Source organism: Labrus bergylta, chromosome 1 (genome assembly GCF_963930695.1).
Source record: "Labrus bergylta chromosome 1, fLabBer1.1, whole genome shotgun sequence".
NCBI lineage: Eukaryota > Metazoa > Chordata > Actinopteri > Labriformes > Labridae > Labrus > Labrus bergylta.
The window spans coordinates 26480048-26507930 of NC_089195.1; the positions used below are offsets into that span (position 1 = coordinate 26480048).

At 39.6% G+C, this 27883-nt stretch overlaps 1 long non-coding RNA gene across 1 annotated transcript; it reads left to right on the plus strand.

The window, feature by feature from the left end:
• Nucleotides 1-26874, plus strand: LOC114920845 (uncharacterized). Its single transcript, XR_003809132.2, has 2 exons — nt 1-86; nt 23719-26874. It is a non-coding gene; the product is annotated as an uncharacterized lncRNA (long non-coding RNA).
• The last annotated feature ends 1009 nt before the right edge of the window (nt 26875-27883 follow it).

Genomic DNA, 27883 nt, shown 5'->3' on the forward strand with positions numbered 1-27883 from the left:
AGGCGATCCACTGAGCTGAAGAAACAGGAGTATGCCTGGGAGCAGACAGACAGCAGTCCTAATGAACTCAACGGTGTGCTCTGCAGGTGCCCTCACACACACACACATACACATACACACACACAAGGCAACACCTTATGACTAATGTATGTGAGGAGAGGCAGCCAAAATGCTGGGCATGTAAATCAGTCAAATGAAGAGTCTGCTAATGAAACAGACCAGATCAATCTTATGTTAAGAGGTAAGCACTTCTTCTTTTTTCCTTTTTTTTTTACATTTCCACACTCTGTCAGGGGATGAGTCTGCGCTGGTCATTAACATTGTCATTGAAATGTAACAATAGCACGAGCTGCCACCTGCCAATTAGGATAATTAAGTTGCTGTTTTTGTAAAAAGTTGTGCAGTCTGAAAGGTGAACAGGTGCAGGTTAGTTAGATATGCCGTCCCTCTGTGTAATTACCTTTTTTGTTGGCAGCAGCAGCTCGAGGAAGAGCTCATCCATTCGCTGTCACACGTCGCTCTTTTTAGCCCGAAAGTCCCAGCGATCATTGTCAGATTGTTTCATTGATACCATTGATCCCGCCTGATGCTGCGCGCTATCGCCATTAAAGCACTGGAGAGCAGTGGTAGGGAGGAGAAATAAAACCAAGGGGCTTGACTGTAGCAATTTGCATGAGACAGTATTGTTTTAATAGAACGCCTAGGCTTTAGATTGCTTTGGGACTCGAGGGCAGAGACGAGGACAGAGGAGAGGATGTATAGGGATCTGGGAACAGAGCCCTATTCTTTTTTTTCCAAGTCACCCATGGATTGGTTTCTTCTTCAGACAGGATTGGTTTTATTTGTCTGGCTTAGGATGATAAAAAGGACAAAAGACAATGATTCATACAGAGCAAGCTGCTGACGTTCTGACAGATTCATTCATTTTAGTGGAGCCTGCTCAATGACAAGAGCAAGCATCCTACATAACGTCTGTTTCTATGTTGTAGAAAATGCCTTTATTCATAGAGTGTATAAAACCTAGAAGTAGTCTCAGTGACACCACCCATTGATTTCTGAAGATGCATTATGAAGCCCTGCAATGGCAGTCCCCATAATGACAAGCTACCTAACTTACAATCAATCGAGTAAGAGGCAAAGAGGTAGAGCTGAGGAAGGCTTTTAGCCTCTTTCTTGTCTAACAGCTAAGTGCCCACCAGTCGGTCAAATTGACCATGATCCTTTTGTGCTTTAATATGATCGTATGTTACCAAATTATTCAGCCAGTATACTTTTGATAATTGTTACCATAGCAACAAAAGTCACCTGACAAATACCTACTCAATTTCTTCATGTCTAAAAGTTACTATGTGCAAGGTATAAATGACGAACAAATGCTTAAACTGCATAACATATAGTTTAAGCTATTCGTGTGCTATCTGATGACTTTGATTTTCTTAATGGAGTTTAATTTTAAGATAACTTGCAGAAAAACAAATTTAGTGACAATAAAATGACAAAATCTATAAATTAAAACAGTAGTTTTAAATAGCAAAAGAAGCCGCTGCAAAAATGGCTCTACAACATTTAATATTCATGACAAAATAGAGTTACCGTATTTTCCGCACTATAAGGCGCACTTAAAAGCCTTTAATTTTCTCAAAAAACGACAGTGCGCCTTATAATCCGGAGCGCCTTATATATGGATCAATTGGTTAATTGGTTGATCCATACTGGTTGTACACGGTGCTCAGCGACACTGACTCGGATAATGACGAGAGGGAGCCGGGCATGTTGGATGCCGTACTCGCCCAACTGTTCAATTCTGACACTGAAGAAGAAGAATTCGAGGGATTCGTGGACGGGGAATGAACTGAAAAAGTGAGCTTTACGTGTTATACGTAACTGAACAATGTTGAGTTATGCACTAACGTTTGAATTAGCGGTATCAGACTGTGTTTCTTTTACGTGTTTACAACTGAACAAGGCTGGGAGATATTGTGAATATGCACATTAACGTTTGAACAACGTTGAGTTATTGTGAATGCACTACGTATAAAACTACGTTTTGAGAGTTAAGAGAAACGTCAAAGAAATAATTTATTATTTGGGGAAATCGTCTTATGTACTTTTGTTTTTGTAGTTTTATACGTTACGTTTTATACGTATTTATATTTATATAGTCACAATATCTCCCAGCCTTGTTCAGTTGTAAACACGTTCTATTCTATGCGCCTTATAATCCGGTGCGCCCTATATATGAAAACAGTTCTAAAATAGGCCATTCATTGAAGGTGCGCCTTATAATCCGGTGCGCCTTATAGTGCGGAAAATACGGTAATAAAGAAGCGTTTAAGTAGCCTCTGTAACTATTAAGAAACTATTTGTTTTTAGTTTTTCTTGACAGGTCCACAGGAGAGAATATCACATGGCAGAAGAAGAACAAAGGTTAAAAAAAAAAAAAGTAAAATATTCAAATGGAAACCAGACTTTTTGGACTCTTATGACTATGACAGAACATCTTGTGTTCACTAAGGATCACTCTTGCTATAGTAACAGCTGATGAAACAAATTGTCTGAGCTTTTTGTGTTTGGAAAAGGCTGCTTAGCATCTGGACTCAAATCCATTCATCAACATTTTATTGACATTTAGCAAAGCATACCTGATATATAACCCTTTAAGAAGACGTGATGACTTCTAAGCAATCATAATTGCATATCATTCTGCTGATGGCCTAGATCCGGCCTATTCAATTGGCGGCCCAGGGGCCAAACTCCGGCCCTGGATTACATCAGTTGTATTTACAATTAAAAAAATTAATAAATTATAAACAGGGGGAAAACTTGTGAATGACTGTCATTGTTGCCGCAGTAAAGTGTTAAAAAAAAACAGCAGAGCACTCCTGTTTAATAGACCATCATTGGTCCTGTCCTCGCAGCCTATCAAAAGCTTCTGTTGTTGATGGAAAGAAACGGCTTTGCACACTGTACTGCTGTGGTGGGCTTGCTTGCCTGGCCTTCAGGTCCTTTGCGCTCTGAAAATTTGGCTCCCTGAACAATATAGTTGAATAGCCCTGGCCTAGATGGTGTGGGACCTGTGACCCTTTATGAGAAAAAATGAGAATAAACACCTGATAATTACATTTATTTCCACCAATATGTTTTTAATGAGTTTATTTTCTTTTTCACGATGTCTTATATGTAAAGCAAAGGACTCTGAAGTGCTTTGTTAAGAGTGCCTTCAAATAGATTTGCTAATGGCTTTATAACTATAACCTAAATATATTAGGCATAAGTAAGGCATTAGATTAGCCTATAACCCATTGTAAATAGTGTCTTAGCAGCACTGTGGAAAAAATGAGGAATGACTTTCTAAGTGCCTCTGCTGGTAGCCCTGTAATGACTGTAATGGTGAGCTCATGCTGGGTTATCATGTTCGACCAGTCGGTGCTGCGGCTCCTCATCAGGATTCCTCCCAGTGGGAAGGACAGCAGTGTGGGCTAATCCTGAAAAAAGAAGATAAGTTCTGATGTGCGAGCGGCTTACGCTGTGATATGAACATGGGTGGCCTTTAGTTCGCTTGTCAGCCATAAAATGCGTTTGCAAAAAAAAAAAAAAAGAGAGAGAACGGAAACAGGACTGACATGGATATGAAAGCTGACAGGATTATTACAGGTCGTATCATATGTGTGCCTCTGCTCCATGTCATGAAAAAACAAACTTAAAATCATCCAATCATCTCTTTTCATGCCAATTTTATTCCTTCCCCCCCAACCCACAACCCCCCCCCCCCCCCAAAAAAAAAAAAAAACACACAAAAGCATGATCATGGATACACAAGTCTTCTCCATTCTACTGTTGATGTTGTGGAGGTTTCCCCCAGCATTGAAGTAATGTACAATGAATGCAGGTTCTTCTGATCCCTTAATGTTTATTACAGTTTTAGTTTACAAACGGGTCAGCCGGGAGACGGATGTATCTCTTCACCTATCATGATTAGCAGCTCCGGGCGATGCCTTAGGTTGACTTGAGGAGCTGCTGAACATGATGCAGATCATAATGTGCAACAATTTTACCAACTTTTAGGTCACAAACCCAACAGCCTGACCCTAAAAATGAACCAGATAGGCTCCTGTAAAAAATACCTTTCAGCTGTGGATGTATTGATCCACTTACATAGTTTTTTGGCCCTTCATGTACTGTTTCTCTAAAAGGGATGGCTGAAGAGGACAGTGAAAGCAGAAACCGGCTGAGGAAGTCTCTTGATTAATGTATTCCCAGCACTGATGTAAGCGTACCTTGCATGTGCATGTCCATGAGATAAGAGGCATGTTGAAGAATGTTGCTTTTTTTTTAAATATCCACATAATGTCTAACAAACAGCCTGGAGTCTCATCAGGAAAAGGCGAGGATCTTCTCCAGCAGCACATTCAGTTCTTTAAAGCAGATCGCTGTGGAGCATCTCCTCGCGGCTGCCTATCCATCACACCTCAAGAGATCACAACAAACCCACTAATGTTGGAATAAACCCGATTTATGCTTTTCTCTGTGTTGGGCTTTTATTAAATTTAATGCCAGTGTAGGAACATTAGCGAGTCTCTATAGTTTGACTTAAATCCGAGGAGGAAGCGGCTCCTGTATAACAACACTTTGGAAAAAGCTGAGAGAGGATCTCCTGTGATTTAAAGGTCACGGGTTTGATGCCAGAAAAAGGGAAGAAATATGGAATAATTTCATTGGCCTTAAACCCTACAGGGAGTCTTATAACACAGCAGCTTCACAGTGAAGTATAAGGGAGAACTAACTGACACAGCAGTCTGAACTGGTTGTGTGTCTCGTGTCTAAATGGGGTGTGTGTGTTTGTGTGTGTGTGTGTGTGTGTGTGTGTGTGGGGGGGGGTGGTCCATACTGTATATGGCAGTCTGTGCTTTTGATACCTTTCGGGAACAGGCTCTAACTAATGTAGGGCCTAAGACCCCCTGTGGCCCTGAGAACTCAATGATTCACTGTGTGGTAATTGGTTTGTGGTAATGTGTTTAAGTGTTACTTTGTTTGGGGGGTAAGGGAATACTGTCACAATAACAGCTGGTGTGTCCTGGAGCTATGTGTCAAAACTCAGTTTTAAAGGAATAGTCTGACACATTAGGAGTTGCTTTCTGCAGGGAGATACAATGATACAGGGACAGGGTACAGTACTGTGGAAAGAAAAACACCAAAAACTGTCATAACCACTACTTTGTTGTTTCTATGACTATTTCAAGAGAATGAGAATAATCGTATGTTCAAAGTGTTGATCCCCCCCCCATTTATTGTTACCTTGCAGAGAGCCAGGCGAGCTGTCTACCTCAGATTCCAGTCTAATGCTAAGCTAGGCTAACCACATCTGTACGGAAATGGAAGTAGAGGCGGTCAATCATTTTAATCTGACTGTCAACAACAACATCAAAAAACAAAGTACATATTACTTTCTATTCCTTTTTTCTTTCTCCTTTTTTAAGTTTTCTTTTCTTAGCTCTTTTTTCTTTTGTTTTTTTCTTTCACAAGTCCGAAATAAACTTCTCAAAGTATGCATGCATACTGTACAATATGTCCCAAAATGTTGAACTCCTTTCCTTTACACCTAAAGGTCATATTTTTGCATACACTACATTCTTGCTGATCAAATATGGCAAGGCAAACCTGAAGAACCTGGGGCAAATAGAGACCCAGCAGTTCATTTTCAGTTGTTGGCCTTCAAGCAGGTTATTGCACGCAGGACTATGGAACAGCTGTAAATGTGACACCTTATTCTTGGGGTCATGGTTCGCTTCATAACGAGGTTTTGGGGTCGTACAAGTTTGATTCAACAGGAAAAGAGCAAGACCAAGTTTCTCTGATTGAACAAGGCTTGGCTCTTTTTATTACACACTGGAGGCAGGGGTCCTCTACTGCTCTAATGTGCACATCGCCTTAAAACTTTAATAGTTTTGGAAATGTCTTCAACCCACTCTGCTTTCACATCCAGAGGCTTTTCAAAAACTGAGTGAGCCCTATAGCCTTCTATTCATTAGCATGTTTCATGTGTTTCCAAAGACATACTGCACTGACAACCCAAAGTTTTCCTACACAACTGATTTAAAGAAGAAGCAGTGTCTTCTGGCTAATGTATGTTACTTATTTTTCTTTGTGTGTTTTGTTGTGTCTACTTCTTCTTATTGGATTGTTGTTGAATAGTGGTTAGCAAACAGTTGCGAGCATTATCGCAGACTGGATGTCGGTGTGGACACGGCCATGTGTCACTGCCTATTTTCTCCACTTAGTCGTATTTGTCTTGTGCATGTGTGCAACAAACTGTGACAGTATAAACAGCCTGCCATTACACTTGTTATTATTTGTGTAACAATAGCAGCTATACTAGTTTGAAATCCTCCAAAGTCAGACACAACCCTTTATATTCTGGTGTAATATAATTATTATAATTATTTAATTATGAGTATAGCACATGTTATTTAAATGTAGACTGAGTGTTTTACAGAAGATCAAAATGCAAAACAACACAAAAAAAGTTATTAAGCCATTCTGATTTTCTTTAATAGTCTGGCTTGTGACTATACTTCCACTATATTTTAAAGTTGGTATTGGAAGTCTTAACCTTTGCCTCACAGTGGAGCAAATACTGCTTTTGATTCTCTCTTCTTCTTTATTTAAAAAAAAAAAAAAATCATCTATCTATCTGTGACTAGCAGCTGAGCAAGCTCGCTCTTCTTCCCAGCTCTACCCTGTTTAACATTCATGGGACAGTTGCACACATTCATGCTTGGGAGCAGCCCAGCACAGTCTTCAGCTGTTGACCACTGTGCGTCTCCAGAGGAGCTGTTGAGTTAAGTGTCGTCCTCAAGGGCACATGGACAAAAGTGGGAAACAAGACCTCACTGCCCTGACACGACCCCCCCTCGCCCAGTTACTTTATATCTGATGTAGCTTCTTGTAGTATAAATAAACATAACTACTCGGGAGAAGCAGAGTGAACATTCTCCAACCCCCTTCCAAAAAAGCAAAATTAATATTAATATTAATATAATTTAAAATTCTTGTAGACGGGCTGTTCTTGATGTTCTTGACCCAAGAAAACCTCTTCATACTTTCTCTGAAGCACGTCTGTTTATTTATCTTTTCTCCTTCGCTCTGCATATCTTCCATGCTGTTACTGTCCCTGAGGTTTTAAGCCAAAATTTCAGAACAGCAACTGCAATAATCATCTCTATGGTAACTCACTGAAAATACTTTGCCGCATTTGAAGCAGCGAGGGCAACATCTGAGAGCGGGAGGGGGAGGTATAGGGAGCGAGAAGGTTTCCTGAGCTTTTGCTTTAATTTTCAGCTGTTTTTCCGCCATCAGTTATTCATCTGTGTTTTAAGTCCATCACTCACACTCACTTAAGAATCCCCAGATCCCATCAAAAATGGAATTGGGTGGATTCTGTGTTTCCTGCCAATCCTGCTTTATAAATAACAACCAGGGGGAAAAAATCAAGTTGTGCTGTAAAATAATGATTTACTCCCACAACAAGCCTGACTTCTCTCTATTCTGAACTGTGCATTTGCTACTTATATACAGTATCACGCACACTTCACATCAATCGGCGAGCTCGTTGTAGACACTTTTACATTCTGCTCTGTTGTTTGGATGTAAGGCTGTAAGTGGTTGTAGTGGAGCCACAGATGAATAATCTATGTGTCCACTAAATTCTGCTCTTATCCAGCTGGGAAATGAATACCAAACCAGCAGTGCTCAGCGAGGTGTAGGACTCAAATCCCAGGCTCTTTACTTTTATCTCTGGGTGCAAATATTTGTCTCATGAATTTCTCTGCCGACTGTTCCCGGAGATATTATATCCCTGAGATATAGCACGGGTTGTACTTGACATTTATTTAAATCTTTATTATCAGTTCAACCTCTCCTTAAAGCTCCCAGCTCAGGGAGTATTGCTTACACACATTTGCTGCCAAAATGTGTCCGTAAGTGTTTGAGCATTTTCTCCAGGTGAGATATGTATGCGTCTCTGCAGAGGGCTTCCGGTGTTATGTGTTCGTTTCAAGCTCTGAATGTATCCCTCTGCAAAGATTAATTAGCGCTGCATGTCTGTCTTAAAGGTCGCAGCCTGGGGATCAGTCAATAGGGCCGCAGCAGCCTTGGGACATCTCCGGACAAATTAAATTAAAATGTAAAATCAAGCAGCTATTTGAGTAGTTTGTGTGTGTGTGTGTGTGTGCGTCTGTGAAGAAAATCTCCATTTTCAGATGTCCATTTGCATTGTCTGCAGACACTAAGGTGTCATGTGTCTGCAAAAGATGCACCGGCTGTCAACAAGCGCTCTTTTAAAACCACATACTGCATGTGATTTTAAACTTACTTAAAACACTTGGGAAGTCAGGATGCAAAAAAGTCCACAAGTCAGTGTTAGCAACAGGAAAGGGGGAATGGATGGGTTTAGGGCCAGTTGGGGACCATTGATCACCAAAAGCACTTTTTTTTTGTTTCTACACACAGAGCCTACTGACACAAATGAAAAGGGATGTTAAACGAGAGATGATCAAACATGTCAGACTTATAGCTTTTCACAATTTGACTGAGAAAGTCTACAGTCTCATGGTTCAAACATGTTGCCCATCATTTTTGGCCTTTGTAAAAACACATTCCCTACACCCTCTCCCAAAACACTTCCCCTTGGTTTGCGTGCTCTAGTTGCATGGAGTGTCCCCACAGCGTCCAAAACCTCTGCGAGTGGAGTGAGAGTGAGTTGTTACACCTCAAAATGTAAGGCTGCACTGATACTGGCTTACTGAACAGGTGACACATCTGTCATTGTTCATCATGGGAGAGGCTCTGTTCATAAAAGTTCTGTGTTGTCACCCTCACAAACTCATAGCCTCCGAGTAAGATTGAATAGTAGTATCATAATAGATGTGAAAATTAAAAAATGAACAATGTAATCAAGATCCAATTAAAGATAAAGCCTTGATAACAAGCTAGCCTTCTACCTGCAGTAGTATATGGCTAACAATATCTATGGCTTTCAACGCTATCGACTCTAGATCAACTCCATTATGTAGTATGAATGGTACAGTAGTATGGATAAAATAACTCTAGGGGAGAGCGGGGCACAACCTAACACATTTTGGTTTAAGATTTAAAAAATGTAAACTGTTTGCGTTGGATTAATAATTTTTCTTTTTACAATCAACATACATATCTCTGCTACAAATATCCACTTGAATTTTGTGTCTAGGTTTAACCGTTTTTGCACAATTGTAAAGAAAGTGGCAAAAGTGAAATGTTAAAACTTACCCCATTCACGGGGTTAGTTGTAACACTTGCCAAAAAGGTCAGTTTGAGCACAATTTATTCAATAGGCTACTATTATATATATATATAAACACACATCTATAAACTAAAGGTACATAGATTAAATTGATACTGTTTGATATTGGTACATATTGCATATCTATTTATTTCACTCTGTCTATATATAGGGAAAGATTGATACATAGACAGAAATACATATGCACGTGTGGATATTATCTTTCTATTTTGGTTTGGGTGTCTCATTCTGTGGAAAAAACAAGCGATTAGTTGTTTTTACTCTCTTATTCTTGTACACTAAAGGCAGCTTAGTTGTAACACAGTTGCTACAACCAACCCCGCTGTGCTAAGTTTTCATGAAGCCAAGCTAACACTGGGTATAAGTTGGTTACATGTTTCAAAACAGTGTTATTTTTTGGGCAAGAAGGACGTTATTAAGATAACATACGGTTGGATTAGGTGACTTGTACACACAGATCAGTAATTGACAAACAAGCACGATACAGAAATGTACTTATGTGCAGAGAAAAAACACTTCTCGGTATAATTCCGCGAAAACACATCCAAATGCGGTAAAACCTTACAGGCGAAGACCTTCCAGCACTGTGGTCACATGATCTGAAGCACATCCCACTCAACATTGTTTAACACCGTTAAATGTCCATGTTACATTTAACCCCACGTTATGTTGTTCCCCGCCCACCCCTATGTCATGATTTACCCTTGTTTAGTTTGTTTGTTCCTTCTTCTTGTTATTTTCTCATTTGTATCTCTGGTTTCACATTTCCCTGTGTGTGCATTTTCCAAGTTAAGTCTTTGGTGTTTCCAGTTTTATTTCGTAATTTCTTATCATTTTCTTTCTCTATGTCCTGTGTGTATTCTTACTGTTACATTATTGACCTCTCAGTGTGTCTTTCGTGTTTCCTGTCACTTCTTAACCGTGTGTTTCTCTATGTCCTGTGTGTACTGTTACTGTTACATTCTTGAGTTCTCTGTGTGTCTTTAGTGTTTCCTGTTTTATTTTGTAGTTCTTGTCACCAGTGTTTCTTGTCTCACTTCCTCCCTTTGTCTGGTTTCCCTCCGTTTTGATTGTCCTGATTGGATTCACCTGTGTCGTTAGTCTCACGTCTGTCTGATTACCCCATGACTATTTAGGTTCAGCGTGTAATGTGGTTGCTTGTCGGTCCCTGGGAGAGGCTATTGTAGCATGTCCTGGACATGCAAAAATGGGTGAATAGCTTTACTATAGCTAACGGAAGCTCACCACACATTAGTTAACTAATTATTGAACTAAATGATAGCTCACTCCCTACCAACCTGCTAGTCTACTCTTTCCTAGTGGAAGGAGCTATGTAAAATTACTCCTCTAACACCCTTTGGAGGACAGATGAACAAGTTATAATCACAGCCCCAGGATTACCTGCCTAACATTCATTTCTAGAATAATTAGATTCAAGGATAACCCCTGGTATTGGACTCTAGATTACCCCCAGAGGGGGAATAACTGTGAACTCCCCTCGCTAGGATGTTAGGTGTGTATGAAGTGTGTAATGTAAATCAATAAGACAAGCGTGCCGTGGTGTGACTGCTCAAAACTTACCTTCCGAGGTACACGGGGTCCTTAAGGGGAACTTTCAGTCTTTGTGGTATGAATGATTTCAGTCAGAAAATGATTTCAAAAAGTTTCCGAATAATTTCAAATTTCAGAATTTCAAATGATATTCCAAATGCAAATACAAAACAGTAAAAGTAAAAGGTATAAAAAATGGAAAAGGAAAACAAAACTCAAAGACCAAACCTAAACCTGTGAGTGTAGACACTTGAGGTTTTAAAAGATCTTGGCTCAGAGACTAAGTACCAAAATGGGATTTCAAAAGTCGGAGTGGCGTGGATTCATTTTGCAAAGCAAAAAGGAACCTCGATCAGATTTTCTACAGAGTTTTTATAGCCAAAAAGTCTCTCTTTTTTTTCAAGATCCTTTAACACCTCAACAATGGACGTTTGCAGAAACGTGATGCATCCACAGGTCATGCCAAGTTCAGGACATAGGTAATACCAAGTTCATATGTGGTTTCAGCTCGAAGACCGTGAACCGAGCAGATACACAGAAGAGCTGATACTCAGAAAGGCTATACGCCTACGAGCTCCTATGTGGTCTTGCTTCAATGTATGTCACACTCCTATGTGGTTTTGCTTCAATGTATGGCACACTTATCTTGACCTTCACAGGAGCGTAGGCACTACGAGTGTGTGTAAGTTTAACAGGAAATGTTGAAAGCAGAAAAAGGTTATGACTTTATGACCTATGTATTAAATGATGAAAGAATTAAATGATAATAAAACAAACAAAAAAAAAAACAAATTCAACAATTGCATAACTCTTTCTGATCTTTCAACACTATATAAGGGTGACGTAATCAAGCGCTCACCCTCTCTTACCTGTGTGAAGAACAAGGAAGTGCAGTGTGAGGCGAACTGATTACAAACAATTGCTGGGATCGCAATTACACGGATTACAACAAGTAGGAGGACGACTGGACGCTGTAGTGACTCTTTGTTTTAACGTATGGCTCATCACAACATTAAAAGCACAAGCTAAGTTGATGAATTAAAGGACTTGGAATTAACTCAAAACTGTCACTGTTTTTCCCCACTTTAATATTTACTTCATTGTTTATTTTTAGAAGTAGTTTCAAATTAAATACTTTGACGGGCCGCGTGCAATAGACCTTTTTATGAGCGAAGTGCAATTCATGAGTTCATAGTAAAGCTATATGGGAGGGGGTAGTAGCTCTGAAAGCCTTGATCCCTCTTGCTGTGTTTATTAATTTGTAGTGTTATGCATGATTTTGCACTTCTGCATTGGCTTCATTTTTCAAGACCAGAGGTTTCCCCTTGTTCTACCTATCTGAGTTCTGTACTGTTTCCTCATGGCTCCTTGCATTTTTTTTTTTTTTTTTTACCTTTTATGGGTTGTTTCATTTTTTTTAAATTTAAAGAGTAAGCCTTTTATTGCCTTTCTTTACCCAAGAAAAGTCAATATTTTAGTTTTTGTTTTAACTGCAATTGGGTCCAGTTCCATATTTTTCCAGAACCTGACACTCTTATTTTAATGAGGTGGTCAGACTCAACCAACGCTCAGAGTTAGTAATATTAAGCTAGCCAGCTACAGCTCCATTTGTTGTAGTGATTTTGCTGATATTAAGCTTAGTCTCTGCTTTTCCTTAAACCAATGACCTATGATTTCTAAAACGTCCAGTGGGGTTCTCGTTCCTCTTGATTACAGAAAGCCTCTTAGGTGTAGCAACAGTTTGTCAGCAAACAGTCAATTTTGAAAACATATAACATATTTTTCACAGAATCTCCATGTGAAAGGTACCCATGAGTTTTTTTTAATTGATCCATATACAGCAGTGGTTCTCAAACTATGGTACGCGTACCACCGGTGGTACGTGGGCTCCCTGTGGTGGTACGCAAAGAAATCTCCACAATATAAAAAACACTTTTTATTTTTGTCATACTCTTATCTTATCTGTCTTGTATCTATTGGGTTGTATTAATATCAAATGTGTTTTCCCCTCTAAATTAATCTAGTTTTATAGTTATATATATTTTTATAGTTAAATACAACTTACTTTTATCTACAAACCAAATAGACTATCAGCATAAGGCAGGATTGGTAACCTTTTAAATGTTGCATGTTAATTTACAATATTTCTCGGCTTTTTTAGTGCGCCGTTTTTTACTGCTGCTCCACGTCTCCCGTTTTTAAAACACATTCTACAATAATTAAACATACAGAACTTTTAGTCTATTATATTGTTGGATATATTAGGCTATGCATTTTAATGAAAACACTGCAAAAAAAGAGATAAATACCGATGCTCCTCCTCCTCTCTGCAACTGGGTTTGTTTCCCCGACGGAAATCATTGACCAACACACACGCATGCTAAAAACAACAACAACAACAATAACAACAACAACAACAACAACAACAATAAAAACACGGCTATCTATGGGCATGACAAACTATATAGCCTACAAAAAGAACTGCAGAAATCCACAACAGATGCAGCGGCGAACAAACAAACAGATGAACAAATGAACGATCAGCACCTTGGACAGCGCAGCGGCACGTAATGCACACACCTGCTGCAGAAGTGCTCAACCTTTACGGTGCACTTCCCACTCACAGGGTGCTTGCACCCCTTGCAGGAGACAATGGTCATATTTTTCTTGCAGTGCATGTTTGTCTGACACTGCCTCCCTCTCAGCTCTTGTGGATGCTGGGGTCCAGTGGGCACCGACGTCAGACTGGCCTTGACACACAGGTGTTCCTCTCTCTGTTCCTTTGCCAGCTCAAGAATGAGCATGTATCTATCTGTCTATGGTCTCTATCTATCTATCTGTATATCCTATCTATCTGTCGCTCTTTGTTAAATTCCTGCGCATATATATGAAGTCTATAAATAGAAACAATAACTAATACAAATTAAAACGACGCGCAAAAACAATCCAGGGAAATGTATAATTTTCAAATGCCGTCAATATGAAGGCAGCAGCGGTTAGCGGTATAAATGTTTAGAAATTTGAAAAGTGTGTTTTATTTTAGTTAGACATTGGATTCAGAAAACATACAGGACACATATTTAAGAAAAGTCATTGGACGAGAGGCTCGTACGTTTTTATTTAAAAATAATTATTTGTATTATAAAAACCCAAACCGTCCGTCAGACGGTCTTGGCGGTTCTAGTGTTAACACTCCTCAGGAGTCGAGAGGGATTTTTTTTTTTAAAGGCAGTATTGCGATGTTGAATGCAGAGACTTATAATACAGCGGCTCTGGTTGCACAGAGCCTGCGGAGCGCGCGCCTGCACTCTCAGCAATTTTATGAATAAATGAAAAATTAAATGAGAACAGGTCGGAAATATACTTGGGCCCAGGTATCGTCTTTGTGTGGGAAACACTGGAGACTAAATATTCTCAAACATGTTGTTGGTATAAAGTTGTCATTTTTATTGTGCTGCACTTTTTTTTTGATTTGGGTAAATGTCAGAGTTGTGTTAGTTTAAGTGCCAGTTCTAGCGCTAGCCCTTAGTCGTCCTATAGTGTGGCTGCCAACAGTCAATAATAAATAACCTCCTGCGTAGAATGTGTGTAGAAATAGGCCTACAGTGTATTTTAACATCTACCATAATGGTGGTACATGGAGAGCCAAATATTTTCGGAGGTGGTAGCAGTCTAAAAAGTTTGAGAACCACTGATATACAGTATAGCTCTTCAAAATTGTTTGTCCCTTTCATCACTTAAACAGAACTCCATACATTTATGATTTTGCTTTTCTGTTCAAATATATCACTGTCCAGTAGTGTCTCTATTTTTTAAATGGATGGACACAAACAACATGTTTTTCTCAGCTCCTGCTCGTCCCATCACCAAGTGATTATAATAACATAATGATGTCAGAGAAATTGTTTAGCTGCTCCAAACTCCCAGAGTGGATTATTATCTCAGCACCTCTTCATACTACCATCAAAAGATGACTCTTATTCCCCCGAGGTGAATCTCTGAGCTTTCTTTGTGTGTGTGTTTTCCCTCCAGTTCCTGAGAGACAACAAACTTCACTCCTGTGTAACAACAGTGTCGACCCAGCGTGACTTGCCAGGTGTTGACTTTTTCTCGATATTCGCTTTCTGAAATGTTACATTTACACCACAAAAGAAAAATGTGAGTATTTGTTTTAGGGGTGTTTAAACAAAATGGGCCAATTAGGATGGCTGCCCACCATTCATACTTTGTTTTAATCTGCTTGTCGCAGCGTGGCTGTTCTGTTTCACTTTACAGTTTGTTGAGTGCCAATGTGTGGAAAACCGACTGAAATGCTGACATTGATAAGAGACATTAGTAAGGATTTTCGCTTCCGCTACCCTGGGCATTTAAATGATGGCGTTCAAATCATACACACTGCGTTCTGCACGGCACTCTGCTGGAGACTAAAGCAATTTGAAGGCAATCAGACAGTGACTAGAGAGTGGAGCTCTGATTAGATATCCACCAACATTAGAAGAGATCTCCTGTGCAACACTGGACTCTAAATCACACATTGCCAACATTTGTTACACTCTCTCCACTATTCTATGTCGTGACGCATTAGAACTACAGGAAGACCAAATGGGGGAGAATGTCGCACAAAAAATGCCTTTTGTCAGTCGACAGTCAAAAAATGATATGATGGAGACATTGTGTTCTGGGACACGGAATTACTAGTTTTCTTGGAGAGAAAAAGAGAGGAGAGGTTTTGGTGTAGGAGCAGAGCATGAATTGTGAATGAGAAAGTGTCTGAGCCGAACACTTGCATAACAACGTAGCTGAGAGAGAAACCAAGCTAGCTGCAACTCTTGGCATGATTACGGTTTACACAGTAGTGTTATTCATAAATTATTGAGTGTTGTTATGGGTACCATCCTCAAAAGATTCTTGCAATCTCTGGTATTACAATCTTTTTTTAATTCTATTTTTAGCTTTACAGATCTCCATGAGGGTAATAAGCCTTATAGATTCAGCAGATTACCTGATCCGCAGCAGCCTGGGGAAATGATGCAGGGGAGCTGCTGCGTGAAGTGTCACTTCATACAGACTGTATCATCCTGCTAATTAACCATTAACGGGAACTATGTTTGCTGATTTCATTACTGTGCTCTATTTTTGGTATTAAAGGAAGGAGCTGCAGATTAAAAAAAATACGCAATGGGATGTTTTTGTGAATAATAAAAACCGTTCTTTTCCTTAAAGAAGAATTGCAATTATTGTAGCAATTCGATGTCATGTAAGGAAAATGTACAAACAGAATTTACAAGTCAGCAGTGTGGTTTGAAGCCTTGTGAGGGCGTATTTAGAAGAGGAAAACGAGATCATTAAATTTAGCAGGTGGTTGTGACTGCATTTGTCACTTTAAAAAAACTTCACTATGGTCTGGTGTTGTGTCTTTTTAAAGTAGTGTTCTTGATAGTGCACAAAATACTACGCACATCAGAGAAAAGGCTGAAGTCCACAACATCTCTACACTCTGGTTTTATATGGTATAGTGCTTCTGGTTCTTTATTTTGATCATGAAGTGCGGATGGGAAGGCAAGATGAAACATTTTCTGAAGTTGCTTTAATTAAGTGTAAGAACTCAACGTTCTAACGGGGACAGTCCAGTGATTTCATAATGCACTTCCATAAAGTAAGGGAGCTCATTTGAGACAGATTTCACTTAAAGAAAAAAAGAAAAAAGTGGTCAAAATCAAAGTAGCCGATTCCTGCTGGGCCACTTTCAATCACTCGAATACTACTTGCCAGACATTTACTCACCTGAACCAAGGAAACAAATGTATCAATCAGCCAACTGCAACACCACCAGTGTTTTAACTGCCTACACTTCAAATTCACGGGGAAAAATACCTTTGTAACATTCTTATTGATTTCCTCAGATGCCACTTTTCATAAGAAAATATTCATCACGTCATGGAAACAGTACAAATAACCTTGATCAAGTTGGATGATTTGAGGCTGTTTTACCTTGGTAAAAAGAAAATCACCATTTACTGTATGAGTTGAGCAGGGCTATGTGAAGGTAAGCTTGGTATACTGTGATGATTTATTGCATAGATTTGTATTCTGTTCACAGTTGGTGTGTTGTGATTTATATTATAAAATAAACTTCATATCTTCCTTCTTTACATCCTTTGCCCTTTGGCTGGTGCACAAGTGCCACGCTCACAAACGCTCACTCTTCAAATCATTTAGAGCACGTTTTCCGGATCAATGATGCTCCAACTTTGGGAGAAGCGTCGCCTATCAGATTGATGTTTCCCTGAGCAACACTGAGTAAATATATCTGCATTCATTGAGCCGCCCTGCTCAATCACACTCCTTTGGCTGTAGCACTACAAGATTGCTTGCACCCGCAGGGAGATACTGGCAGACTGTGAGAGGCGTCTCGCTGACTGCTCAAGTGCCTTTATCTGTGCATTTCCTAATGGCACGATGCTTGTACAGACTTTTTATGTTAAAAAAAGAGATATGTTCAAAGAGATTTTTTTCCTTCCCCCATGACTTAATTAGTGATTATAACGCCACAGAAGTGAATATTTTCAAACATCTTCACAGTTTTTGTTCTTCTAGGTTTGCGGTGACTTTGGACTTCATGCATTTGATTTCAGTTCTGTGGACCTGCTTTGTTTCTTGTATCTTTTGCATTCTTTTAGCCCTGTCATTAGAATATTGTATTCTTCTCATGTACTTTCATTGTGATACACTTGCCAATTTGTCCAAATTTGATGGCCATTACCTTTAGCTGTTTTGTTTGATGACATTTCAAAATAAGAAATCCAAGTGTCCATGCTTTAAGGTCCTGGGAACAACCAGCACCTCTCAGACTAGATGACCTACAGCCATCTACTGTGTATCCTCTGCTGTCATTTGACAAGTAATCAATGGGCCCTTGTGAGAACGAAAACAATGCCAATAGACTATTATAATGTATACCTTCACTTGCTTAATAGGACGGCTTGTTCCAAGGTGCCTGCCAAAAAGGGGTGATGCCATCTGTTTTTAATTAGCATTGGCCAGCAAGGAAGTGTTTGACAGTGTTGTTTCAATCAATCAGATGAAAGTTGGATGGGATCTCATTATGGTTACACTGATCCTTGGAATCAATCATGACCCAGCAGATGTTTCCAAGGAAATGTTTTGTCTTCATTCAGGCACTTCTTTATCATCTGTCAGCTTTTAAACATCAGCCAAAATGAATGAATGAATGAACTTAATTTACCTTGTTTTATGTCTGATCTCTGAACTGTGTCAACGCTTCTCAAAGAAAAACAACCATAAACATGCTCCTTAGCCATCAATCAACAATAACAATGAGTTGCCTCTGTAATTAAATTCAAAAGTATGAACTTAACGGTTTACATCTTGATTTAAAAAACTTCAATTAGTTGTTTGTCGGTGAGACAAAGTTAAGTGCTCATTCTGCTGTTTGAAGTAAAGGGCCATATGGTGTGTGTGTGTGTGTAACTGCGTGTTTCTTGATGTGTATATTGTGCTAGCATTCATGCATATGGATTTGTGCTCCCAGCAACAAAAGCTCCAGTAGCTTACTTTTTTTTGGTCAAAAAGTTTATAGCTTTATTATTGCTATGCGGTTTGAATCCTGCAGCCTTGTTGGTTCATACAATGAAAAACACCTCCTATATATATATACAGTGGCATCCATGATAACAACAGTGAAAAGTATGGCATAAAAAATGAAGGTTAAAGAGCTGCAGAAATGCAATGCAAATAACAACAAAGTTGTGAAAGGCACTCACTTGTCTATCTAACTTTATCTGTCAGAGAATGCTGCCAAGCCTACTTTCCAGCTGTAAAACTATTGCTTTACTATTCATGCATGTGGTTGGGTGCACAAGCTATCCTTTTGGGGTTTTGCCCCATTTTGCTGGACTTGCTGTCAACACTGCATCAGTGTTGTAACTTATCCTGTTTTCTTAGGTTAAGTTACCAAAACTACTGAGATAGGTGTTGGAAACCATTGTGGTGTTGGATGAAGTAAACTTACTTGTGGCTCCACATGGGACACAAAATATATTCCAGTGCCTAATTGTTCCAAAGGTATTATGTAGGATCATGTAATCCAACTCCCGTTGACACCCTTCTTTTAAAGAAACACTGGATTGGATCAATCTGACCTGGAACAAGACTTTTAAGGATTATCAGATAAGGAAAACCAAAGTTGTAAAGGATGCTTCACACTACATATATTTGGTACACCGGGGTGCAGTGGTTAACACTTTTACCTGAGTTTGCATGTTCTCCCTGTGCATGCGTGGGTTCTCTCCGGGTACTCTGGCATCCTCCCACAAGACATGCTTTTTAGGTTAATTGGTGACTCTAAAATTGCCCGTAGGTGTGAATGTGAGTGTGGCTGGTTGTCTGTCTCTATGTGTCAGCCCTATAATTGACTGGCGACCAATCCAGGGTGTACCCGCCTCTTACCAAATGACAGCTGGGATCAGCTCCAGCACCCCATGACACTGAATGGGAAAAGTGCCATAGTTAATGAATGGATGGATGATAGAATTATTTTAATCTTTTTGGGTTTGGTTACCTTTATCTTATCCGATAATTTAATCATTTTTTTTAACAACTCAATTTGAAGATTTTACTTATCTGATAGTTTTAATCCTATTGGATTACTTTTGAACAACTGGGCCCAGGATTGCGTCCTTTATAGACTCATCAGTGGTCGGCTGGAGGCTTAGACCAAACACATAATCACCTGAAGTGACTTGTCCTCGTGTGCACCGACACTGTGTGGGAACATTTCAAGAGCTCTGAATATAAAGATGTAGCCTGCTGCTATACTCTGGCAACTTCTCATGTCCTTTTCTTCTGCTCAGCGTACATTCTGCATTACATTGCGGCTTGCTCTAGTTCACTCATGTAACCCTAAAACTCTTTACTTACAAAGGCTATGCAAGGTGCCATGCTTAAAAGAAACTTTGCTGACAAGGTGGTCTGTGGATCCTTGCTGTGTGACACAAGTTCGAGCGGAGTGGAGGAGAAATAGCAGAGCATGCACATATGGCTAAGAAGGCCCTAATAAAGTGTCATTTGTCTGTTGGAGATGCAGATGGGCGTGACAAATGATCTGTAAATGACAACCAGGTATTGAGAAAGGACTGGAGATTTTTTTTTCAAAGGAATCTTGAATTGCATACATTCTATTCTCAGATGTCCCTGTTAGTGTGTCCACCTCTTTAGCATTACAAATCTTTTTATCCAGATTCATTTGAATACTGCCAATGAATATTGAGTCCAAAATGCATGGCAGAAGATTAAACCATTCTCCTCACTGCCTGCAAATCACACACACAAACGCACACCAACACACTCACACCCAAACTATCACAAACAACAACAACAGAGAGCACACACACACACACACACACACACACACACACACACACACTTACAAACAGACTTTGGATAAAAACTAATAAAAAGCCTGGCAGAGGCACTATGTTTCGAGCCTCCTCTTTAAATTGATAAGATTGGGGCCACATCTCAGGTCGCCTTGCAGGCTATTCCACTGTTAACGGGGAAGAGTGACGAAAAGTAGCTTCCGGATTTTGGTCCCATATTTGGAACAACGAAAGTTAACAGAACAGATGATCATAAAGCTCTGCGGCTGTAAAACAGTGAGCCTGATAGAAACGTTTTGTAGAGCCAGGCAAGTTAGTGCTTCATAAACCTTGAGTGCAAACTTAAAAGAAAATCCAGGAGGCTTAAACAGAGCCAATGGAAAGGTCTAAGCAGGGCAGTGATGTGCTCAGCAAATTGCTATTGTAGCCTGTGCAGCAGTATCACCGTCCACAGGGGGAGACCTAAGAGGAGGACATTTTCAGTAACCTTATACACCTGGAAAAAGTCAAATAAAATGAACAAAATGAGCAGAAGAAAGTTTCAGGACTCCTCTTTCCTAATGCCATCACTTCAGTAAACCAATCAGAACGATTGTCCTGACATTATACACCAGAGGGTCTTTCCTATTCAGGGCCCACAACTGTTCCTCTGGATTAGACTGGAGGATGTCATCTTGTGATACACTAACCATATCAGACTGTAGAATCCTCGGGGGAAAGGTAAACTTGACTTGCTGGAATATGTGATCTACATGCCTGATGATCTACTGTGACAGGTGTTCTGTGGTCAATTCTTCCCTGCTACATGCTCAGAAAAAATACTTCAAAAGTTCTTCTCACACTCCATTGGCTCTGAAACCTTAGATTGAAGTTGAAGGGTGGAAGACCACTCCCTTCTGCCAAAGCCTTGAGGTAGTTCTCGGCGCTGTGACGGGGATGGAGCGGTGATTGATTTATAAGGTGCTGTAGCGACAAAAGAGTAATAGCCTAAGGATGAATTATGTAGTGGCAGGTTTGAATGCCACTTGTAGTCTTGTCAGCAACAGGAAAAAACGGATCCTAACTTTGGAGGGTTGCCCTAATTTTCTAAATAGTGCTCTAGATTCTTACCATCAGACAAAATACAGGGAGTAGACAGTTAAAAAAAAGTGAGGCATTGTGCAACTAAGAGCCAGGTAAGGCTAAAAGGAGAGTTCTCAACTATATTTTGAGGGTACCAAAAGCACAAACAAAACAGAGAAAAACCTCTAAATAACATTCTGTGTCATTGTCTGCTTGGTTATAGAAGCTGTTGCTGACATATCTACCAAAATAACTCTTTGAAGGTGATAACTGATTCGTGTTGTGTTAGGGAAGAGTCTTCATTTGCTTAGGTGACCCAAGCCCATGATTCACCACATATCTAATCTGTGGTTCTGCTAAACCTGTCCATCTCAATTAAAGACTATAAATTTGTTTTTTATGATCAAATATTTATTGTTTATTTTTCCAATATGGGGAGGCAACATGGAAAGACTAGACCTCCCAACCCCATTACCCCACCGCCCGGGCATCCCGGGCATAAACAAAACCAGTCAAGAAAACAAGAATTGACAGGATTATGCTGATTTCCTCCATCCTCCATTATGATATGATGATATCCACAGAAGTAGCCACAAGAAGTACATAGCATGTATGTATATGAGAAGACAAAGGGGGTTACATAAAATATAAGAAGTTTATTGACATTGCTATACTGCGGGCAAAACGATTGATAGCTCTCAACTGGAAGCAAACTGTGGCAACTACAATAGGTTCTTGGATTAAGGCAAAACATATGTTAATGGAGAGAATAACATAAAACCCTGAATAAGAAGTTGCATGTCTTTGATGGGATATGGAGACCAAGACTTTATGAAATGTGAAGATATTGGAGTGCTTCTACAAGAGGAAGACTCAGGTTGAGTTATCTACAGAATAACAATAATGGTAAACCAGAGAAGTCGATGAAGGCAGGATTTGGAAATATGTCACTTCTGGTTTATGCATATTTATTTGTGTGTGTGAGTGTATAGATCTACTCTATTTGTGTATATGTCATAGGCATAACATATGTATGTCTTTTCACCTGTTTTTCCAAAGGTGCCATTATACTTGAAGGCACAGAAGGAATGTATGATTTTATGTATGTAGGGGTGGGTGAGGGGTTGAATGTAATGTGCTTGTTTGTTAATATTGTAAATTCAAAGAAATCAGCTCTTTATTGTGTTAAATTAATTTGCTGACTGTGTTTAAAATCATCGAGGGGGAAAAAAACCTTGTCCAGCTATCTTCTCTAGCTGTGCTATATCTTCTTCATCATAGGTTTATACGGTTCATCAGTGACTTTGCTTTAGACATAATCAAAATATGAATAATAAAATCCTTGCACATTACATTTTTGGAAAAGAAATTCTTTAAAGCTTAAATGATCAATATGTTCTTTCCAGTTTCCTCCCATGTATTTTGTTTGTTGATAAATTTCAAGTCGTACTGAGCATTTAATATCCATTTACCCCCTCTCTATGTTCACTCTACGCCTGACTGTCCTGGAAGATGGCTTCCTCTCTGTAAGACACTTTATGCAGTTCCTATTATTTTTGTCTCCTAACAAGTTGCTTTTGCTCATTTGATATGGTTTCCTATCTGAGGTTTTCTATTTTCAGCTATGAAGTCAAAATATTGTGTGCACAGTCGAGACCTTTGAGGATGTTAGTAAGGGCTGCGCATCACCTTGATCTGATTTGACTCGACTTGCTGCAATCTAAACTGGTGATTTATTTATGATTTGGAATCGATTCAACTTAGGGAAACCCGTCCTTCAACGTCATCACTTCCCTACAGGGCAGGTGACAATATTCAAAGGTCTGAAGCCAAACATGAAGTACACCCAAATGAAATGTTTCAGAACACCAGAGCACTTTAAACGGAAAAGTATGCGTCTGGTACCTTTGTTTATTCGAGACCTATTGCCCTGCATGCTGCACAAAGTAGTAGTTCATTTTTATGAAATAGTTTCATGTGCTGGTTATACAAAATATGTGACAATTGTAGAGTTAACTGTTCAGATACCAGATAGCTTCTCTCTGTTGCGGCCTTGGCCTCAACCTCAGCTTTCCCCGTGTTGTCTTGTGTTTTCCCATCCCCCTCTTGTGTCTGTCTGTTCCTGTCTGTCATTTTCTGTCTGTGTGGCAGGCCTCTTCATCTCCTTCTCCTCACCTGTTTCCAATTCCACAATTAAGCACACAGTGTTTAAAAACACCGGTCTTCATCCACTCTTCATCCAGATTGTCAGCTACCCACGAGTGGTAGTGAAAATCAGCTTTTCCTTAGTGTCAAGAAGCTTGTTTGCCAGTTCTTTGAAGATTTTTCTGTTGTTTAAGACTTGTCTCATTTTTGTTTTTGCTCTAGTACTTTTGACCTACCTGCCTGCCCGCCAAAACCACCTTCTGGATACCTGCCACTCTGCTTGTTTTGGACAATAAAACGACCCCTTTAAACCAGCTCCTGTGTTTGTGTGTTGCACTTGGGTCCAACCTTAAGTGGAATCGTGACACTCTCTAAACAAATAATTCTCTTGTGTAAATGATGTCATTCATATAACTGGGACTTGTCTCTTGCCTGAACCACTTCCTGCCAGCAACCAGTCTCCTCACCAATTATTTGTATTTCATTTCAGACACGACAGTAGTGAGGGAGGCGATATCTTCCTACATAAGGGCCTTAGAAGTCGCCGATGCCCTTTGAAATAATTATGAAGAGAGTACCAGAGGAACATGCTGCTTCATCTCAAAGTAAATGGGACGTTTACCTGCTACACACATTTACTTTTGGATGATCCGTCCCCCTTTAATGTTTTTTAATTATAATTTCAGTGAAAACCCAGCTGCTATAGTTGCATTAGATCCGTAAAGAAAACTCTGTCTCTCAAAGTTTTCGTTCCCTTTGGCACTAACGATCGTTCTTTTTTTATTTTTTAGGTCCCTACATTATAACTACTTCTTCTGTGTCTTGACTCTGTTGCTTGCAGTTTCTTGGAAAAAGGAGGAAAGATCACAGAAAAGCACCTGCTGTGATGACAGCAGTAGAGGTGATAGTAGAATGTTTGTAGCTATAAATAAAGTCTCAAGACTTTCTCTACGAAAAGTACAACCCCATAAAGTTGCTGTGCAACAGCTTATTACAACCTTATTCATTTATTCACATAAGATCTTCATTATGTCCATTGTAAATATGATGGAAGACATAGCAGAAGTCTATAAAAAAGAGAGAGCTGGTTTTGGGGCAATGAATGCGGGTCAAACAATGTCAGGACTTTCCCCTTGTAGTCCAGGATTAAAGTTCTGTGTGACAGCCACAGGAAGATGCTCTAAGACTCCATCAAACCTCCACACGTGGGGGTTGGCCGAGAGGCCCAGTTGCATCCTCTGCGGAAGGCCAGCTAACCTTGAGCATGTCCTCTCCTCGTGTCGGTCAAGTCCGACGGTTGGGAAATTCTGGTGGCGACATGACCAGATTTTGACACAACTGGCTGGTGGTGTGGAGCAGGCCAGACTGAAGCAAAAACAACTTCCTAATGGTCCTTGTTTCATCAACTTTCTCAGACCAGGGGAAAGTGCAAAAACAGCAGAGTTGAGGAGCAAAGGGGCCTCAGGAACGGCAAGTGACTGGAAGATGTGGGCTGACCTTCAGAAGCAGTTCCTTACCAACCTCAGACCCAACATAGTCCTCTGGTCTAAAGGTACCAAGCAGGTGATCATTAGTCTTAAATTAAATGACTGGATGGCCCTACCTGCCGATCTGTTCACACTTTGATGGGCACTCTTGGTGCACCACACCATCTCACCAGCTCCAGTTAGTTTGATGGGTACATAATAAAGGAGAAAACTTTGAAAAGTGGCTTGTCAAAGTTCACAGTAGTTTCACTTCATTTAGCAACGACATGAGATTGGTTTTCCAACAGAAGTGAATGTTTTTCTCTTAGCATGCTTATGATGACACACAACTGTATACCTCAGCATCATCACATGACTACAGTCCTTTACACTCACAGAAAAAAATGTGGTGATGGAATGTGGTGATGAGTGGATGTGCCAAATTTTGCGACAGTTAAATAAAGACTGAAGTATTCATTCTTGACGAAAGTACTAAGAATCAAATTTCTGTCAGCAGAAAAAAGAGAAACTTGTTCATGCTTTCATTATTTGCAGGGTAGATTATTGTATCGCTGCTTTCACAGGACTGACTTAAAAATCAATCAGACAGCTGCAGCTCATCCCGTATGCTGCCTTCAGAGTCCTTTTCACCAAGTAGAACAGATTACATCAGTCCTCATATCGCTATACTTTCTTCCTGATGTGAGTCAAAGGATTTTAAAGTCTTACTTGAAATTAATAAAGCACAAAATATGGGATGCCCAGACCCTTCAGATTCTCTGGGGCAGGTTTACTCAGTGTTCCCAGCACCAGGACCAAACAAGAGTGAGATATTTTTTTAGGCTCCTCAGCTGTGGAACAAACGAGAACCTCGGGTGTTCTCAATCAGGTCTTTAAACATATGTATTCATTGTTGCCTTTTTATAAGTCCAATCACTCCTTATCTACTTACACTTAATTCCTTTGATTTAATTAAGTCATCTTTAACTATTTTTGTTTTTAAATGCTCTCTTTCTTTAATCCTTTACTTATTTTTTTTAATTTAAAAACTATGTATTCTTTTTTTTTTGTTGCCAATTTAAACTTTTTTTTCTCTCTCTTTTGGATTTCAACACATGTTGTATCTTATGCGTATTTTATATCACATCTCTATGTATGCTCCTAAACATTCTCTTTTAAACTTCACCCCTCAGCAGGCATAGAGTCCCAGTGCAGACCAAGTCTGGAAATCGGTCTGGTAGCTGGAGAAATGCCAGTTCACTTTCAAAAAAATCAAACCCACCCCCACCAGCTGAGGAGCGGCTCTTAGCAGCCCCCTCTCTCTGACATCTCTCCATTAGGTCATGTCCATAGGATCATGTGCATGTGTGTGTTTGTATTTCAGCCTATGTGTGTGTAACATGTTCGACAACAGAGTTATTGGATTAATGAATTAATCATTTTCTACATCATATCGACAATTTTTAATCATTTCATGTGCTCTTTTTTTTTAAACATTATGCTTTGCAATTTTAAATAAAGAAGGCAAGCAATAAACAACACCGTTAAATGGATCCCACAATAAATTGTTGAATGGGAGACATATGCATATGTGAAATAAGACAAATCTACTCACATGTTAATGGAATTATAAAGCTTGATGAGGAATGTCAATTAAGCTTATGCAATGGTCAAGGTGGGTTGATCAAGTTGTTTACAGTTAAAGTAATCAGTGTATTGCTTCACATTAATTGAATGAATAAAACCAAAGGACCGGGATTAAAAATGTAATCTATGGCAATTCTGCAACAGAAAAATATACGATTACAAAACGCATATATTTTAAATCATGACAGACGGAGAAAAGTTACTGGAGCTTAATCACAGCTTTTGCTTCACTTGTGATATTAAACTGCAATCTGGTCCAAAATGTTTCTGTGTCCCTGTCTGATCATTTTAATTAAAACATATTAATGCTCATACCATATATGTATGGGCAGATTAAGCATTAATAACTTCCTGTGTACTTTGTCATAATCCAGATTCTAAGATTATTTTAGATAGAGATTTTTTTCTGCCCCTCTCCCTAATCGTCTAAAAGTGTCTGAAAACATTCCACTTTGCAAAGTGAAGGTATAGCAAAAGGTAAAGCAAACAAATAATAGGATCCTGAAAGCCGCTCTAAGGAGGAATCAAGGGAGAGCTAATTTAGAAAAGCAATTTATTTAGCTGATTTAAAGTTTCATATTGAATTTAATTACCTCTCAGTGAATAACTTCCTCAAGTTTTCCTCATTTCACATGACCAAGCCCATAATTCTCGGGGTTAAACACAGCGTCATAGTTGTTTCCCCCCCCCCCCCCCCCTATCCCTAACAAAGCTCATTATCCACTGCTTTCTCCTCCTCCCTCTCCTTTCACACATTCTCTGACTTTCTTTGCATTTCTGCTCCACCGCTCATCTTGTTCACTGCAGCCAATTTAAAAAGTAGCTTAATCCTGGAGAGAATACCGTTGCTGCTTCCAACCTCACTCCTGTGAATGATGTCTGGCAAGATCTAATCTAATGTGCAATGTTCAGGTGATTGACACTATACAGGTGTGCTCCTGCAAATGCAAGTGGATGCAAAAGAAAACCACATAAGGGGTTTACTTAGTGCTCTCCGTCTGCTTGGAGATTAGAACCACATGTCAGGCTTGCCACGCTATCGCAAGAGCTTCTTGATTGCTCCTGAAATCAACTTGCAAATCAGGGAGTTCTGAAGCTGTCCTCCTCTTCTATTCCACAGTCTATTTTTATTGTCTTTTTTTTATCACAATATGCGACTTGCCTTGATTGGCAAGGTGGGCGGACCTGCTATGGGGTGTCTGACAAGTTGTAAGAAAGCCTGAAAGTATCATTATTAAGCAAATGTAACTAACTTGGGTTTGATGCTTACAACC